The sequence below is a fragment of the Tursiops truncatus genome, chromosome 6, assembly GCF_011762595.2.
Source record: "Tursiops truncatus isolate mTurTru1 chromosome 6, mTurTru1.mat.Y, whole genome shotgun sequence".
Classification (NCBI taxonomy): Eukaryota; Metazoa; Chordata; class Mammalia; order Artiodactyla; family Delphinidae; genus Tursiops; species Tursiops truncatus.
Genome location: NC_047039.1, coordinates 23,406,514 through 23,426,222, shown reverse-complemented (window position 1 = coordinate 23,426,222; position 19,709 = coordinate 23,406,514). Strand labels below are relative to the sequence as shown.

The following is a 19,709-nucleotide window of genomic DNA, read 5'->3' as shown; positions in this document are numbered from 1 at the left end:
GCAACAAAGAACCAAAGCAGCCAAAAGTAAATAAATAAATTTGTATATATATATATATAAAAGGACAGAAAGAGAATAAAAATAACCTGCCGTCCCACCACTGGCCAGCACATCAGTGCGGTTCCTTTCTCCTGGCTTCCAGGTGTGGAAGTCTGGAGGCAGACCCAAGGATGCTGCAGGGCTGGCCTGTGACGTGTCCACACTGCCCCCTTGCGGTCCCTGCGCTGGCAGCCATCTCCACCGTCAGAGTGGCACACACAGAGTGCATCTCCTGACTTCTTCAGTGCCAGGAGCCAGCCCAGAGGGTCAGCCTCAGAACCTGGAATGCATGGAGGGAGCCTAGAGTCCAGGGCTTTAAGGGGACCTCCTCAAGGAGCTCCAGAGAGGTGAGTTGCATCCAGCTTGTCGGGGCAGCAGAGGACAGTGGTAGACGGGGCAGAGGGCCCGCCTACACAGAGCCAGGCCCTGCAGGTGGTGGGTGGGCAATCCAAGTCCATGTCATCCCGACAGTCATTTCGTGGTGGGGACGAAAGACTGAATTTCTTGCTATGTATGTGTGTGTGTGGGGGGTGCTTTTAGAACATCAAGGTTTGGGCATATTGGCAAATGTGACACATTTGTCCCTGTCAGAAGGCAAAGCTGGGGGATACACACAGGTGGTCTCTGTCCCTTCCTATTACCACCCCACTGATGCTGCCTTTCCATAGCCCAGCACTCCGATGCCTTGGGGTGTCAGCTGGCCTTTCTTCGCTTTTCTTCAGTAGATAAAATGCAGCTAAACATGGCTCCCCTCCTCCCCCTCTTACTCCCCACCTCCTCTTCTCCTCTCTTCTTTTTTCTTCTTGTTAAATTTTGAAGAGATTTTATTTTAAAAATTTAAAAACTTTTTATTTTGAAATGACTTTGGACACTTAAAGTTGCAAAAATAGCACAGAGACTTCCCATCTGTTCCCCTAGTGTTAGCATCTTGCATAGTTATGTGATGATGGTCAAACCAGGGACTTTGCCTCGAGGCAGCACTGTGAACAAGTCCATCAACCTCATTCAAATTTCATCCATGGCTCTGCTGGTGTCTTTTTCTGGGCCAGGACCCAGCCCAGTCTCACATGTTACATTTAGTTGTCAAGTGTCCTTGATCTTTTTTAGTCCGGAATATTCCTCTGCCTTTCATTGTCTTTCACGACCTTCAGACTTTTGAAGAGTAACGGCCAGAGTTTGTCACATGTCGCTCAATTTGGGCTTGCCTGATATTTTCTCACAATTCAATTTAGGTCATGTCTTTCTGGCGAGAATACAATATGCGACAGTATCCCCTTCAGTGCATCGTATTATGAGCCCCATGACGTCAGTGTCCCATCACTGGTGGTGCCGACTTGGATCACCTGTTCAGGTGGGTCTGCCAGGTTTCTCCTCAGGGAGGTGATCTTCCCCTTTGTAATTAGTACGAGTCTCAACACTGGCCTTTTTTTTTTTTTTTTAACATCTTTATTGGAGTATAATTGCTTTACAATGGTGTGTTAGTTTCTACTTTATAACAAAGTGAATCAGTTATACATATACATATGTTCCCATATCTCCTCCCTCTTGCATCTCCCTCCCTCCCACCCTCCCTTTGCCACCCATCCAGGTGGTCACAAAGCACCAAGCTGATCTCCCTGTGCTATGCGGCTGCTTCCCACTAGCTATTTATTTTATGTTTGATAGTGTATATATGTGCATGCCACTCTCTCACTTTGTCACAGCTCACCCTTCACCCTCCCCATATCCTCAAGTCCATTCTCTAGTAGGTCTGTGTCTTTATTCCTGTCTTACCCATAGGTTCTTCATGACATTTTTTCTCCTTAAATTCCATATATATGTGTTAGCATATGGTATTTGTCTTTCTCTTTCTGACTTACTTCACTCTGTATGATAGACTCTAGGTCCATCCACCTCACTAAAATAACTCGATTTCGTTTCTTTTTATGGCTGAGTAATAGTCCATTGTATATATGTGCCACATCTTCTTTATCCATTCATCCGATGATGGGCACTTAGGTTGTTTCCATCTCCTGGCTATTGTAAATAGAGCTGCAATGAACATTTTGGTACATGATTCTTTTTGAATTATGGTTTTCTCAGGGTATATGCCCCATAGTGGGATTGCTGGGTCATATGGTAGTTCTATTTGTAGTTTTTTAAGGAACCTCCATACAGTTCTCCATAGTGGCTGTACCAATTCACATTCCCACCAGCAGTGCAAGAGTGTTCCCTTTTCTCCACACTCTCTCCAGCATTTATTGTTTCTAGATTTTTTGATGATGGCCATTCTGACTGGTGTGAGATGATATCTCATTGTAGTTTAGATTTGCATTTCTCTAATGATTAATGATGTTGAGCATTCTTTCATGTGTTTGTTGGCAATCTGTATATCTTCTTTGGAGAAATGTCTGTTTAGGTCTTCTGCTCATTTTTGGATTGGGTTGTTTGTTTCTTTTGTTATTGAGCTGCATGAGCTGCTTATAAATTTTGGAGATTAATCCTTTGTCAGTTGCTTCATTTGCAAATATTTTCTCCTATTCTGAGGGTTGTCTTTTGGTCTTGTTTATGGTTTCCTTTGCTGTGCAAAAGCTTTGAAGTTTCATTAGGTCCCATTTGTTTATTTTTTTTTTATTTCCATTTCTCTAGGAGGTGGGTCAAAAAGGATCTTGCTGTGGTTTATGTCATAGAGTGTTCTGCCTATGTTTTCCTCTAAGAGTTTGATAGTTTCTGGCCTTACATTTAGATCTTTAATGCATTTTGAGCTTATTTTTGTGTATGGTGTTAGGGAGTGTTCTAATCTCATACTTTTACATGTACCTGTCCAGTTTTCCCAGCACCACTTATTGAAGAGGCTGTTCTTTCCCCACTGTACATTCCTGCCTCCTTTATCACAGATAAGGTGAACATATGTGCGTGGGTTTATCTCTGGGCTTTCTATCCTGTTCCATTGATCTATATTTCTGTTTTTGTGCCAGTACCATAATGTCTTTTTTTTTTTTAACATCTTTATTGGGGTATAATTGCTTTACAATGGTGTGTTAGTTTCTGCTTTATAACAAAGTGAATCAGTTACACATATACGTATGTTCCCATATCTCTTCCCTCTTGTGTCTCCCTCCCTCCCTCCCTCCCTATCCCACCCCTCCAGGCAGTCACAAAGCACCGAGCCGATATCCCTGTGCCATGCGGCTGCTTCCCACTAGCTATCTACCTTATGTTTGTTAGTGTATATATGTCCATGCCTCTCTCTTGCCCTGTCACAGCTCACCCTTCCCCCTCCCCATATCCTCAAGTCCATTCTCTAGTAGGTCTGTGTCTTTATTCCTGTCTTACCCATAGGTTCTTCATGACATTTTTTCTCCTTAAATTCCATATATATGTGTTAGCATATGGTATTTGTCTTTCTCTTTCTGACTTACTTCACTCTGTATGACAGACTCTAGGTCTATCCACCTCATTACAAATAGCTCAATTTCATTTCTTTTTATGGCTGAGTAATATTCCATTGTATATATGTGCCACATCTTCTATATCCATTCATCCGATCATGGGCACTTAGGTTGTTTCCATCTCCGGGCTATTGTACATAGAGCTGCAATGAACATTTTGGTACATGACTCTTTTTGAATTTTGGTTTTCTCAGGGTATATGCCCAGTAGTGGGATTGCTGGGTCATATGGTAGTTCTATTTGTAATTTTTGAAGGAACCTCCATACTGTTCTCCATAGTGGCTGTACCAATTCACATTCCCACCAGCAGTGCAAGAGTGTTCCCTTTTCTCCACACCCTCTCCAGCATTTATTATTTCTAGATTTTTTGATGATGTCCATTCTGACTGGTGTGAGATGATATCTCATTGTAGTTTAGATTTGCATTTCTCTAATGATTAATGATGTTGAGCATTCGTTCATATGTTTGTTGGCAGTCTGTATATCTTCTTTGGAGAAATGTCTATTTAGGTCTTCTGCCTTTTTTTGGATTGGGTTGTTTTTTTTTTGTTATTGAGCTGCATGGGCTGCTTGTAAATTTTTGAAATTAATCCTTTGTCAGTTGTTTCATTTGCAACTATTTTCTCCTATTCTGAGGGTTGTCTTTTGGTCTTGTTTATGGTTTCCTTTGCTGTGCAAAAGCTTTGAAGTTTCATTAGGTCCCATTTGTTTATTTTTGTTTTTATTTCCATTTCTCTAAGGGGTGAGTCAAAAAGGATCTCGCTGTGATTTATGTAATAGAGTGTTCTGCCTATGTTTTCCTCTAAGAGTTTGATAGTTTCTGGCCTTACATTTAGGTTTTTAATCCATTTTGAGATTATTTTTGTGTATGGTGTTAGGGAGTGATCTAATCTCATACTTTTACATGTACCTGTCCAGTTTTCCCAGCACCACTTATTGAAGAGGCTGTCCTTTCTCCACTGTACATTCCTGCCACCTTTATCAAAGATAAGGTGTCCATATGTGCGTGGGTTTATCTCTGGGCTTTCTATCTTGTTCCATTGATCTATCTTTCTGTTTTTGTGCCAGTAGCAGATTGTCTTGATTACTGTAGCTTTGTAGTATAGTCTGAAGTCAGGGAGCCTGATCCCTCCAGCTCTGTTTTTCTTTCTCAAGATTGCTTTGGGTATTCGGGGTCTTTTGTGTTTCCATACAAATTGTGAAAATTTTTGTTCTAGTTCTGTGAAAAATGCCAGTGGTAGTTTGATAGGGATTGCATTGAATCTGTAGATTGCTTTGGGTCATTTTCACAACGTTGATTCTTCCAATCCAAGAACATGGTATATCTCTCCATCTACTTGTATCATCTTTAATTTCTTTCATCAGTGTCTTATAATTTTCTGCATACAGGTCGTTTGTCTCCTTAGGTAGGTTTATTCCTAGATATTTTATTCTTTTTGTTGCAATGGTAAATGGGAGTGTTTTCTTGATTTCACTTTCAGAATTTTCATCATTAGTGTATAGGAATGCCAGAGATTTCTGTGCATTAATTTTCTATCCTGCTACTTTACCAAATTCATTGATTAGCTCTAGTAGTTTTCTGGTAGCAGCTTCAGGATTCTCTATGTATAGTATCATGTAATCTGCAAACAGTGACAGCTTTACTTCTTCTTTTCCAGTTTGGATTCCTTTTATTTCCTTTTCTTCTCTGATTGCTCTGGCTAAAACTTCCAAAACTATATTGAATAAGAGTGGTGAGAGTGGGCAACCTTGTCTTGTTCCTGATCTTAGTGGAAATGCTTTCACCATTGAAACATCGTCCTTTCACCATTGAGGACGATGTTGGCTGTGGGTCTGTCATATATGGCCATTTTTATGTTGAGGAAAGTTCCCTTTATGCCTACTTTCTGCAGGGTTTTTATCATAAATGGGTGTTGAATTTTGTCAAAAGCTTTCTCTGTATCTATTGAGATGATCATATGGTTTTTCTCCTTCAATTTGTTAATATGGTGTATCACGTTGACTGATTTGCGTATATTGAAGAACCCTTGCATTCCTGGAATAAACCTCACTTGATCATGGTGTATTATCCTTTTAATGTGCTGTTGGATTCTGTTTGCTAGCATTTTGTTGAGGATTTTTGCATCCATGTTCATCAGTGATATTGGCCTGGAGTTTTCTTTCTTTGTGACATCCTTGTCTGGTTTTGGTGTCAGAGTGATGGTGGCCTCGTAGAATGAGTTTGGGAGTGTTCCTTCCTCTGCTATATTTTGGAAGAGTTTGCAAAGGATAGGCGTTAGCTCTTCTCTAAATGTTTGATAGAATTCTCCTCTGAAGCCAAGTGGTCCTGGGCTTTTGTTTGTCGGAAGATTTTTAATGACAGTTTCAATTTCAGTGCTTGTGATTGGTCTGTACATGTTTTCTATTTCTTCCTGATTCAGTCTTTGCAGGTTTTGCATTTCTGAGAATTTGTCCGTTTCTTCCAGGTTGTCCATTTTATTGGCATAGAGTTGCTTGTAGTAATCTCTCATGATCTTTTGTATTTCTGCAGTGTCAGTTGTTACTTCTCCTTTTTCATTTCTAATTCTATTGATTTGAGTCTTCTCCCTTTTTTTCTTGATGAGTCTGGCTAATGGTTTATCAATTTTGTTTATCTTCTCAAAGAACAAGCTTTTAGTTTTATTGATCTTTGCTATCATTTCCTTCATTTCTTTTTCATTTATTTCTGATCTGATTTTTATGATTTCTTTCCTTCTGCTAACTTTGGGGCTTTTGTCCTTCTCTCTCTACTTGCTTTAGGTGGAAGGTTAGGTTGTTTATTCGAGATGTTTCCTGTTTCTTAAGGTAGGATTGTATTGCTATAAACTTCCCTCTTAGAACTGCTTTTGCTGCATCCCATAGGTTTGAGTCGTCGTGTTTCCATTGTCATTTGTTTCTCGGTACTTTCTGATTTCCTCTTTCATTTCTTCAGTGATCACTTCGTTATTAAGTAGTGTATTGTTTAGCCTCCATGTGTTTGTATTTTTTACAGATCTTTTCCTGTAATTGATATCTATTCTCATAGCATTGTGGTCGGAGAAGATAGTTGATACCATTTCAATTTTCTTAAATTTACCAAGGCTTGATTTATGACCCAAGATATGATCTATCCTGGAGAATGTTCTATGAGCACTTGAGAAAAATGTGTATTCTGTTGTTTTTGGGTGGAATGTCCTATAAATATCAATTAAGTCCATCCTGTTCAATGTATCATTTAAAGCTTGTGTTTCCTTATTTATTTTCATTTTGGATGATCTGTCCATTGGTGAAAGTGGGGCGTTAAAGCCCCCTACTATGAATATGTTACTGTCAATTTCCCCTTTTATGGCTGTTAGTATTTGCCTTATGTATTGAGATGCTCCTATGTTGGGTGCATAAATATTTACAATTGTTATATCTTCTTGGATCGATCCCTTGATCATTATGGAGTGTCCTTCTTTGTCTCTTGTAATAATCTTTATTTTAAAGTCTATTTTGTCTGATATGAGAATTGCTACTCCAGCTTTCTTTTGGTTTCCATTTGCATGGAATATCTTTTTCCATCCCCTTACTTTCAGTCTGTATGTGTCTCTAGGTCTGAAGTGGGTCTCTTGTAGACAGCATATATATGGGTCTTGTTTTTGTATCCATTCAGCCAGTCTGTGTCTTTTGGTGGGAGCATTTAAGCCATTTACATTTAAGGTAATTATCAATATGTATGTTCCTATTCCCGTTTTCTTAATTGTTTTGGGTTTGTTATTGTAGGTCTTTTCCTTTTCTTGTGTTTCTTGCCTAGAGAAGTTCCTTTACCATTTGTTGTAAAGCTGGTTTGGTGGTGCTGAACTCTATCAGCTTTTGCTTGTCTGTAAAGGTCTTAATTTCTCCATCATATCTGAATGAGATCCTTGCTGGGTAGAGTAATCTTGGTTGTAGGTTTTCCTCCTTCATCACTTTAAATATGCCCTGCCAGTCCCTTCTGGCTTGCAGAGTTTCTGCTGAAAGATCAGCTGTTAACTTTATGGGGATTCCCTTGTGTGTTATTTATTGTTTTTCCCTTGCTGCTTTTAATATGCTTTCTTTGTATTTAATTTTTGACAGTTTGATTAATATGTGTCTTGGCGTATTTCTCCTTGGATTTATCCTGTATGGGACTCTCTGTGCTTCCTGGCCTTGATTAACTATTTCCTTTCCCATATTAGGGAAGTTTTCAACTATAATCTCTTTAAATATTTTCTCAGTCTCTTTCTTTTTCTCTTCTTCTTCTGGAACCCCTATAATTCAAATGTTGGTGCGTTTAATGTTGTCCCAGAGGTCTCTGAGACTGTCCTCAGTTCTGTTCATTCTTTTTTCTTTACTCTGCTCTGCAATAGTTATTTCCACTATTTTATCTTCCAGGTCACTTATCCGTTCTCCTGCCTCAGTTATTCTGCTATTGACCCCATCTAGAGTATTTTTAATTTCATTTATTGTGTTGTTCATTGTTGCTTGTTTCATCTTTAGTTCTTCTTGGTCCTTGTTAAATGTTTCTTGCATTTTCTGTGTTCTATTTCCAAGATTTTGGATCAACATTACTATCATTTTTCTGAATTCTTTTTCAGGTGGACTGCCTATTTCCTCTTTTGTTAGGTCTGGTGGGTTTTTATCTTGCTCCTTCACCTGCTGTGTGTTTTTCTGTCTTCTCATTTTGCTTATCTTACTGTGTTTGGAGTCTCCTTTTTGCAGGCTGCAGGTTCGTAGTTCCTGTTTTTTTGGTGTCAGTCCCCAGTGGCTAAAGTTGGTTCAGTGGATTGTGTAGGCTTCCTGGTTGAGGGGACTAGTGCCTGTGTTCTGGTGGATGAGGCTGGATCTTGTCTTTTTGGTGGGCAGGTCCATGTCTGGTGATGTTTCGGGGTGTCTGTGGACTTATTATGATTTTAGACAGCCTCTCTGCTAATGGGTGTGGTTGTGTTCCTGTCTTGCTAGTTGTTTGGCACAGGGTGTCCAGCACTGTCGCTTGCTGGTCATTGAGTGAAGCTGGGTGCTGGTGTTGAGATGGAAATCTCTGGGAGATTTTCACTGTTTGATATTATGTGAAGCTGGGAGGTGTCTTGTGGACCATTGTCCTGAAGTTGGCTCTCCCACGTCAGTGGCACAGCACTGACTCCTGGCTGCAGCACCAAGAGCCTTTCATCCACATGGCTCAGAATTAAAAGGGAGAAAAAGTAGAAAGAAAGGAAGGAAGAAAGAAAGAGGATAAAATAAAATAAAGTAAGATAAAATAAAATAACGTTATTAAAATAAAAAATAATTATTAAGAAAAAAAATGTGTTAAAAGAAAGAAAAAAAAAAACAGCAAAAATGGACAGATAGAACCCTAGGAGAAATGGTGAAAGCAAAGCTATACAGACAAAATCTCACACAGAAGCATACACATACACACTCACAAAAAGAGGAAAAGGGGAAAAAATAATAAATCTTGCTCTCAAAGTCCACCTCCTCAATTTGGGTTGATTCGTTGTCTATTCAGGTATTCCACAGATGCAGGGTACATCAAGTTGATTGTGGAGCTTTAATCTGCTGCTCCTGAGGCTGCTGGGAGAGATTTCCCTTTCTCTTCTTTGTTGCACAGCTCCCAGGGCTCAGCTTTGGATTGGCCCCGCCTCTGCATGTAGGTCGCTGGAGGGCGTCTGTTCTTCGCTCAGACAGGACGGGGTTAAAGGAGCAGCTGACTTGGGGCCTCTGGCTCACTCAGGCCGTGGGGAGGTAGGGGTGCGGATGTGGGGCCAGCCTGCGGCAGCAGAGGCCAGCGTGACGTTGCACTAGCCTGAGGCGCGCCGTGCGTTCTCCCGGAGAAGTTGTCCCTGGATCCCGGGACCCTGGCAGTGGCGGGCTGCACAGGCTCCCTGGAAGGGAGGTGTGGATAGTGAACTGTGCTCGCACACAGGTTTCTTGGTGGCGGCAGCAGCAGCCTTAGCGTCTCATGCCCATCTCTGGGGTCTGCGCTGATAGCCTCGGCTCGCGCCCGTCTCTGTAACTCAATAAGCAGCGCTTTTAATCCCCTCTCCTCGCGCACCAGGAAACAAAGAGGGAAGAAAAAGTCTCTTGCCTCTTCGGCAGGTCCAGACTTTTCTCCGGACGCCCTTCCGGCTAGCCGTGGTGCACTAACCCCCTGCAGGCTGTGTTCACGCCGCCAACCCCAGTCCTCTCCCTTCGCTCCGACCTAAGCCCAAGCCTCAGCTCCCAGCCCCCACCTGTCCTGGCGGGTGAGCAGACAAGCCTCTCGGGCTGGTGAGTGCTGGTCGGCACCGATCTTCTGTGCGGGAATCTCTCTGCTTTGCCCTTCGCACCCCTGTTGTGCTTTCCTCCGTGGCGCCGAAGCTTTCCCGCTCCTCCACCCACAGTCTCTGCCCGCGAAGGGGCTTCCTAATGTGTGGAAACCTTTCCTCCTTCACAGCTCCCTCCCCCTGGTGCAGGTCCCATCCCTATTCTTTTGTCTCTGTTTATTCTTTTTTCTTTTCCCCTATCCAGGTGCGTGGGGAGTTTCTTGCCTTTTGGGAGGTCTGAGGTCTTCTGCCAGCGTTCAGTAGGTGTTCTGTAGTTGTTCCACGTGTAGATGTATTTCTGGTGTATCTGTGGGGAGGAAGGTGATCTCCGTGTCTTACTCTTCCGCCATCTTCCCCCTCTCTCTCAACAATGGGCTTTGAATGCACTGATTTCCACCATCTGACAGTTTAGTCTTCCAGGCCCGCCATTGCCCATCCCTTCTGGAGGACCTTCTGTCTTCAGGCCCTGCAGGGAAGGGCAGATCAACTGGAACAGCACGGAAGTGAGGAGGCCTGTGCAGGATGGGGCTTGTCTTCAGTTCCTAATCAATGAGCTCCAAAATGGGGGGCAGGTGCGGTTAAGGACAATCAAAGCAAATAGTACCACTCTTTTTTTTTTTTTTACTTGATATTGAGTGCGGGTGATTTTAAATGAGGTAACTCTCCTATTAATCCATTTATTTGCAAATGCCTTGTTTCCAGATCAATAAAAGCGTATTTTGAATGGACTTTATTCCAGAGAGCACCTGGTGACATATAAGAGTTTCTCTACAGTTGGGAAGGTTCTATTTTTAGAGGTGATGCCATCTTGTCACGGGCAAGATGATAAGAGTTGTGGCTGATGTCAGTGAACGTGAGCCTGTGGCGTTTGGCATATGTCTTTACAGGAGGCCCTGATTTCTTTTCCTGTTAATCCCTTCTTCTCAGAGTTCCCTCTCAGTTCTCACTCACTGCTTCTGTCATCCCACACCTAGATTCTGGAAGAATATTTGAGTTGCAGAGAGTTTTGCTCTTTGCTACTCTGTAGCCACATATTTCTAAAAAGAAAGAGACATTTTTGGGGGAAGGGGAAGATTAAATTGCTCATTAAAAGAGCAGTTTAAGTGAGGGAATTGCACTGTTAGCTTTTTCTGCATGACAAGCATCCCAAAATTTAGAGGCATAAAACAACAACCCATTTTCTTCTGCTTACAAGTCTAAGAGCCTGTTAGGCCAACTCAGCGGTCTCTTCTGGACTCTTCCATGCATCTGTGGTCAGAGGGCAGGCGGGCATCCAGGCACCTTGGTTCTGCTCCTTGTGGACATTAATCCCCCAGCAGGCTCACTTGGGCTCGTTCCCATGGAAATTTGGGAATGCCAAGCGGATGCAGCTTGGTTCAAGTCTCTGCTTGCATAACATTTGCTGTCTTTCCACTGGTGGCTCTGTGCAAAGCCAATGTGGAAGAAGGCTGCCTGAGGGTGTGAACATAGGGAGACAAATTATCAGCCACGTTTGCAAGCCGTCTCCCATGAGTGAGATGCGAACATCACTGCTTATATGGCATTAAGCACCAAATTGTTAATAAAATAATGAGAAAGCAATTCCCTGTTCATTTTATTATGTGTATGTTACACAGCTCTGTCCTTTCTCAAATGTGTGCATGTTGCAAATAAAGACACAACCCAACACATCAACAAAGATTTCCATTGAGAAACTAGTTCCTTAAGTTTTTGGAGCCAAACACACCACTTAAAACCTAGATGGAGTTGAAATTCTGTCATTGTCTTAGAAAACTGGTCAGTTCTGTGCAATTATGCTAGATGATTTTTTTCCTGAGAAGTTATATTAACATCGTTTTGAATCCAAGCAAATACCTTATGGTTATATGCACAGTTTTCTCCAGGAACCATGTTCACTCTCATGGCTGGGAGTTTCACTTCTTGGGTTTTTGTTGCATAGTTTCCCTGAACACGTCCCAGTCTTGTGCATAAATGAGGTGGAAGCAGCAGCAGCAACAGCACGTTACAGACAAATTCACCTCTCTATCAGGTGTCCAGAAATACTAGGAGAAAATATTTCCCCGCATTTATTAGAAAAGTAAAAAAGTAACTAAAGTCAAGACATTTCATTTTGAATCAAAATCATGATTGACATCAAACTTTTCCAGGTGTCTGCATCAGCGCCCACCTTCCCCTCCCACCTGGGTTTTGTGCCTGTCTCCAAGGGTTTGCCTTCACCCGCCCTCTGGAGGCCCTGCCCTCTGTAAATATACTATATGCCTTTACCTATAATTGCTGCCCTTCTCCTTTCTGCCCTTTCATGGGCAGGTTTTAGCTTGGTCATCATTAAGAATATTTATTTATTGAAATTAATAAATATTTATTAAAGTAAAACATACTTGTGATTGAAATTATTAAAGAGAACTGAAAGTCTCAAAATGAAAATAATGGACCCCTTGACCACCTTCTCTGTGCCCTAGCCCTACTCTTCAGAGGTCAGTCACTTTTAAACTTCTGTTTAGCTGTTTCTTCTGATCCTCACTTCCATGCTTCTAGATAATATGCTTGTACTGCTATTTCTTGATTTGATCAATTTTAGGCATTTTCGATGGGCTTTCTATAATCAGATTTTCTTCCATGTCTTCTTTGACTTCTTCCAGTACAGTTGGGTCAATAATCAATATTTACATTACTAGTATAGCTGTATAAATATTGTTCATTGAGGCCCCAGGTGAACATTTCCTATTTTATGGAGTTTTTGTTTCTCTTGAAGTTTGTAATTGCTTCTTTTTTTCCACTTGTATAATTTTCTCTTCACATATTTTTATATTGTCCCCAAAGGTTTAATTTTTATCATTTGTTCTCCTTTTCCCCCACTAGTTTTACCTTCCAAATACTTCTATAGCTCACTAAATCTGGACTATTTGCTCTCTAGGACTGTGGCACGTTTTTCATACTGGAGCGTCCCCTTACTCTCCTGGGTTGGACCTACTGTTTCTTTGCTCCCTTGTCTTCCTAATTTTGCCAGAGATTATCTCCAGTAGCTCCTTAAGGAAGGTGCAAGAAAAGTCAATTTTGTGAATCGTTATATGAACGAAAATGTCTTTAGTCTATTTTTACTTATGACCGATATTTTGCTGAATTTATAATTCCAAGTTGAAGATAATTTTTCCTCAGAATTTTTAGGTAAAAAAATAATACTAATACAAGGTGACATAAGAACCTCATCGTTCAGTGTTATATGGAGGCTGTTCTACATAAGCCTCAACTCTAAAGTTATAGATTCATAGATGTTCTTAGTTCCACCACCTTTATACAACCGATCACCTGATTGCTTCAATACTGAGCCAGAGCTTGATGCTTCAGAATGGTTAGTCTTTACATGTTGAAGATCTCTGCTAGATGACTTGTGCTTATCATGACATCTAGCACATCTTTGCCTTTATAAAAAACAGTATTTTGCCATTTTCTCGGCAGGTTTTTTTTTCTGTTATTTTTGTTAAGAGATCCCCCTTCTCTGTGATCATCCTTTCTCTCCTTTTAAATTCGAACGGCTAGTCCATTTCTCAACAGATCTGAAGAATTGCAGCAGCTCATGGTTCTTTTTTCTTTTTGGCAGTACGTGGGCCTCTCACTGTTGTGGCCTCTCCCGTTGCAGAGCACAGGCTCCGGACGCGCAGGCTCAGCGGCCATGGCTCACGGGCCTAGCCACTCCACGGCATGTGGGATCCTCCCGGACCGGGGCACGAACCCGTGTCCCCTGCATTGGCAGGTGGACTCTCAACCACTGCGCCACCAGAGAAGCCCGCAGCTCATGTTTTTGTTCTCAGTTTTGCTGGCAGTCTGGTCAGGGATGGGTGCAGCATTGCTGCCAACAGCCCACGGTGACCCTGTACATGGAGGGCCCAGGGGATAGGGGTGCCTCTGGGTTAGGGCTGTGCACACCCTCCATGGAGCTGCGGTGGAGAGAGGAGCCCAGAGCTAGACAAGGAGATCACAGAGCTGCACAGGAGGGTGGAGTGTGTGGAGGTTCTCCTGAGCGGGTCCTTCCTGCCCAGTGACTGAGTCTGGCCACCAGGCAGGTGTCAGCTCCCAATCCATTGCTGGAGGGAGAGATGGGGGAGAATAAAACTTGGTTTGTGTGATGGCATCAAACTAATTCTAATTTTGAATTTAAAAAATCCATGCTCTGACCCCTGAAGCACAAAAGAATGGATTTAAAACCCAGGCAGAGAACAGCCTCTTCTGTTACTAAAAGAAACTGCAAGTTGATTTCTCCCTCAGACACTACTTGTCATGTCTTCTGCATGTCCCAGACAGACAAGCCTCTCACTGAAGCTTCTTGGGAGGAACCAGGGTCTCCCAGCTCACAGGTGAGGGCAGCCAGTCCTGGTCTCCAGGTCCTGGGTGTGCCTTTTTTGGTCTCTCCCCAGCAGGGGGTGCAGGTGATCCTCCTTGGGTGCATTCAGTGTCTGGAGCCAGAAGGAGGCCAGATGTCTCACTGAGTGCCTCCCTGAGGGTCTCCAGCACTGGGAACCACTCTCTGAGACGTCTGTGCTCAATGTCAATGGGAGTGAAGTGTCTACAATAATTTTCCTGTGTGGTTCCTGTGCTGTTCCTTCCTTAGTGGCACCTCCTGGGGATAGAAGGGGGTCGGGTGGGGATGGGGGGAAAGTGGAGAATGGAGGCAGGTGGGGATGGGGGACAGGTGGAGGCACTGTCTTCACTGTGAGGACCCACAGCCTGTGTGAGCCAAGCCAGGGAGGGTGACCCCGGCTTCCAAAGACAGGCAGCAGTCAGGGCTTTAGTAGAAAGTGGCAGCATGTTTTATGTGCCTTTACACACTTTCCTGAGGGTGATATAAAAGTGTGTGACCTGGTTGGGCAAGAATTCATTCTTCTATCCAGCCATGCTGACTTCTTTAGAGGAACTTGGATAGCTTTGGGGCACCAGGGTCACACTCCCCTCCAAAAAGGGACATTGCCACCAAACACCCCGGGGAGGGATGGGTTCTGGGAATGAAGAGGGCTTCCCTGGCCCAGCATGGGGCTGAAGCCGGCAGTGGGGGAAGTCTCTGTGGCTTCACACAAAGAGCTGCAGGAAGGCAGCCTGTTCCATTCCTCACTCACCACTTAGGTCACAGGAAAGGAGGATTACAGGGAAGGAGGATTATAGTAATGGGTGTTCTTGTTACTAATACAAAGCTACTGCTATTACAATTAACCAAGCAACAAACCACCCATCATTATTGAGCACCACTGTCTACTAGGCAATTGATAAGCGTTTTACAAGCATCACTAATATAACCTTCATAACAGCCACGTGACACATGCTCTTCTTTTCACAGACAGGACACTGAAGCTCAGAGAGGTTAAGTGACTCCTGCAGGGTCACATAGCAGAAGCGTCTGATTTCAGAGCCTTCTGCTGCAACCTCTATTGCAGGGTGGTAGCTGACCTGATCCATGCTTGCTGGGGTTCCTCGAGCTTGAGGCCAAACATGATGAGTCATGGAGAGTGAAAGCCCTTCACTGCCTATGGTGACGTCTCCTCTGTCCCAGACGTACTTTCTCTAGGACCTCATTTCTTTATTTCTGCTACAGCTTAGGGACAAAGGCAAGTTCTTTGTTGAAAAGCTGCCAGATGTGGCCTTGCTCCTCCAAATGTTTGGTGTACCTGCAAAGTAAACATTCATTTTCTCCCTCCTTTGCTTCAGAAGCTGCCTTCTGTTTCTCTTACCCCACCACCCAGAGCAGCGATGGCCCTGTGCTTCAGCACGGGTGGAAACTTGCTTGGCTCCTTTCTCACTTGGGGCACATTTTACTGGCTTCCTGTCTCTTCTAGAACCCAGTATCTAGACCTCAGGATGGCCACAGTTTCTACTTTGAAGGCCAGTCTTCATTGAACTTTAGTGATTGCTGACAGCTCTGTGTTGAAATGACCCTGAGACATGGTAGGATGGAGTTCTGGGTTCCATTGTTAATGTCTGTCATGGTCAAAGGATGGGAGGTGGTGGCAATTGTACTGATAGGCTATGGCCCTTTCTAAGAAGTGACAGGATTCAGTGAGGTGTAGGAAAGTAGGTCATTCATCAAATTACTGCCATAGTGTCTTTGGAAATGATGGCCAAATGAGCCCCCACTGTCTGCTTTAATCATCTCTCCTGGAGAGTGACATGGTGACAGGGAACCTGGGTTTGCAACTGGCATGGAGCAGCAGCATCCATGCAAACATTGGGAAGTGAATTCCCATATGGTGACATCTTAGCTCTTGTGAGGACTATGCCCCTCAGCCCCAGGGGCACAGGGGACCTGGAGCAGCCCTTGTCCCAGCTTCATCATCACGCCCACATTACTTCAACCACAAGTCCAGAAGTCAGGGCCGCATCCTGGGAGCTCTGGCTCCTTTCTGCTTACTTCCCCCTCTTGAGAGCATTCCATCTGTTCTGATTCCCCACCATTTTAGCATCAAATATACAGAAACATTGAGAGTGAGCACCCAGACACCTACCACTGGATTCTACAAAAATATTGAACTTCTTTTGTTTTTGTTTTCCATATCTAGGCATCCATCTCCATATTGATCCACCTCATATTTTTAATTAATTAAACTCCATACTTTATTTGGATTTTTGAATTTTTAAATTATGGCAAAATACACATAATATAAAACTTACCGTGTTAACTATTTTTAAATGTACAGTTTAGTGGCATTAAGTACATTCACATGGCTGTACAACAACCACAACGTCCGTCTCCAGAACTTTTTCATCTTCCCAAACTCAAACTCTTTCCCTATTAAACACTAAGTCCCCATTCCCTCTCCCCCCTACTAAGCATTGTCTTACTTTCTGTGTCTATGACTTCACTACTCTAGGTCCCTCATATGAGTCCCTCATATGAGTCCTTCATACACATACATGTCTTTTTGTGACTGGCTGATTTCACTCAGCATGAGGTCCTCAAGGTTCATCCATGTTGTAGCATGTGACATGGTTTCTTCCTTTTTAAGGCTGAATAATTTTCTATTGCATGTGTATACCACATTTTGTTATCCATCCCTCTGTCGATGAACACTTGGGTTGCTTCCATATCTCGGCTATTGTAAATAATGCTGCTATGAATATGGGTGTACAAATATCTTTTCAAGTCCCTGCTTTCCCTTCTTTTGGGTATGTACCTAGGAGTGGAATTACTGTGATCCACCTCATTTTTTGAAGCATTTCAAAGAAAGTTACAGACATCCATTCACTCCACCAGAACACTTCATCATGCGTACTTCTACTTTACAGTTCTCTCTTTTTCTCCTTCACAAATCTTATCTAAACCATCCAATGAGTTTTGACAAATGCATACACCTGTACAACTCAAACACCACCGAAATATGGAACATCTCCATCACTCCAGAAAGTTCCTTTATGTCAGAGTGTGTTTGTGTACACACTGTAGGGAATTTTTTATTTATACTGATTTCAGAAGATGAGAAGACCCAGATTTCTGATCAGATGATACAAAGGTAGAATTAAAGGCAGCTTTGATAGCTATTACATGTGACTTGTCATCACAGTCCACCAACTTTCACAAAATATCTTTCTGGTTCGTTTTGTTGTGGGTTTAGTTTAGTGAAGGTACTAAACTCTATATGCTGTGTATGTATGGGTTAGGTTGAATGTGTGCTCCTCCCCCCAGACTCCTGGTACCTGAGAATGTGACCTTATTTGGAAATAGTGTCACTGCAAATGTAATTAGTTAAGACGAGATCATACTGGAACAGGGTGAGCTCTAATCCAATATGAGTGGTGTTCTTAAAAGAAAACATTAGGACACACTGGGGGAAGGCAGTCACGTGAAGTCAGAGAGACCAGGAGAAGGTGGCCGTGTGAAGACCGTGACAGATATTGAGGGACGTGGCTACAAGCCAAGGAACAACAAGATGCTGGAAGAGGCAAGGAAGGATCCTCCCCTAGAGACTTCAGAGGGTGCACAACCCTGTTGACACCTTGATCTTGGACTTCTGGCCTCTAGAACTGTGAGAGTATAAATTGCTATTGTTTAAGCCACTAGGTTTGTGGTACTTTATTTCTGCAGCTATAGGAAACAAATACAATGACTGACCATGATGTGTTGAAGCTAACCTCAGAGAGGACCCAAAAACGGCTTTCTTGGTTTTTGTCCAACAGACATGGAGGAGTTGTTACTTTTACATTAAAAACAAATAAAATAAAAACCTTGTGAGAATTCCACAGGTTGAGGAAATCTAATCACAGGACTACAAATACAGTGGCTTAGCAGTATAATTCTATATTAATTGACTCACTGTTGTCCAAATTCATCGGGTATTTATGTTCTTAGATATCTCCATCCCCATGTCCTGTCCTGAGTTCCTGACTATGAGAGAACTTTTGTCCAAATGTAAAATCCCTGCAGATACTCAGAGTGTGTGGTCACACACAGATGTGCCATGCTCTACTTTTGTTATTTTACTACTGACATCCTTCTGAATGGTCCACGTTATCTTATTACCTTTTCTTTAAAATCTTCAATAATGAATAAAAGTGAGCAAGAGCTGGTAAAACAAGTCTAGTCTCTCTCCAAATTGCAGAGACTTCCTTGAATGGGGAGATGATACATTTTCACAAACCGCCCCCCCTTCTGCCCGCAGAAACTAGTGGAAAAGATGCCCAAAAATATCACACAAAAGAAATAAGTTATGTTTGGATCTGTCTTCCCTGCTGGGCTGTGGGGCAGGTGCTGCTAGGCCTCAGATCCTGCTCTGGGGGCTGGCAGGAAGGTGGCCAGCCTGTGAGCAAGGAGATGTCACCATGAAACCAAGCAGACCTATGTAGAGGCCTTCCCAGTGACAGAATCCCCAGAGTTCCCTGCTTACTGATGACTAGGAAAAAGACTGTGGGAATATACTGTGGCATCCTAAGCCATCGATGAGTAGAGAAAGAAACAAGCCTCAGCAGTTGATGATTGGAGAAACAAAGGAATGCAGAAACAAAGATGAGGCAGTCAGGCACAGAAATAACCATAACTTAAACAATAGATCAGCTCCAAGGACTCCTAGTTCTCTCTCAAAGGTAAAGTCTAATGCACATTCCTCAGTTGTCTTACAGAAACAAGATCTCAATCAGATGGAGAGTGATGACCATGAGGAGACTGCTCCGGACCAGCTGGAACCTGAAGATTGACAATGCTTACCCCGTGACCTCACCTGGTTACCTCACCACCCACCAAACAGAAAATTGTGCACAAGCTGATTATTGTTCCCCATGACCCTCTCCCTCACTCTGTCTTTATAAAGTCTTCCCTGAAAGCCATCTGAGACTATGGGTCTTTTGAGCATTAGCTACCTGTTCTCCTTGCTTGATGCCTTGCAATAAATGTTATACTTTCTTTAACCACAACCAAGTGTCAATAGCAAACCCAAGTTTGGTTCAGTAACAAGCCTAGAAAATGGGTCTCTTGTTGTGGACTTAGATGGTGTTGCCCCAGAATACTATATAGATACACATACACAGACATACGCATACACTGTGGATTCACTGTGTTGTCCACTTTACTCCTGGCAGGTGTGTGCCCCCACCATCCCACCCACACTGTCCCAGTCAGGACACACAGCACAAAACCTGCCATGGACAACAGGTCAGGACATGCTGACCACCAGCTATGTGAAATGTTCCAATAAAGAAATTCTCCACTCAACCTGTGGGCCCTGTGGGCAATTCTGACTGCCAACCCTCTGAGATCTCCACAGGGGCCGAGGGAAGGCTCCATGTCAGCCGCATGGGTTCCTACAACAGGATTTTGTGGATCCTTTCGTGATTCTGAACTTGGGATGTTTCTTAGTATTAACAGCAAAATGTCTTCCTTTATTACAGGCAGAGGATGAGTCCATGATATCATTGTCATGTGTGAACCAGCATCACCACATGGAGGGGTGTCTGTGGACCAAGACTG

At 43.0% G+C, this 19,709-nt stretch overlaps 1 long non-coding RNA gene across 1 annotated transcript; it reads left to right on the top strand.

Moving 5' to 3' along the window:
* Window positions 1–231: 231 nt before the first annotated feature.
* Window positions 232–19,356, top strand: LOC141278861 (uncharacterized). Its single transcript, XR_012332255.1, has 3 exons — window positions 232–386; window positions 1,272–1,390; window positions 18,855–19,356. It is a non-coding gene; the product is annotated as an uncharacterized lncRNA (long non-coding RNA).
* Window positions 19,357–19,709: the final 353 nt, after the last annotated feature.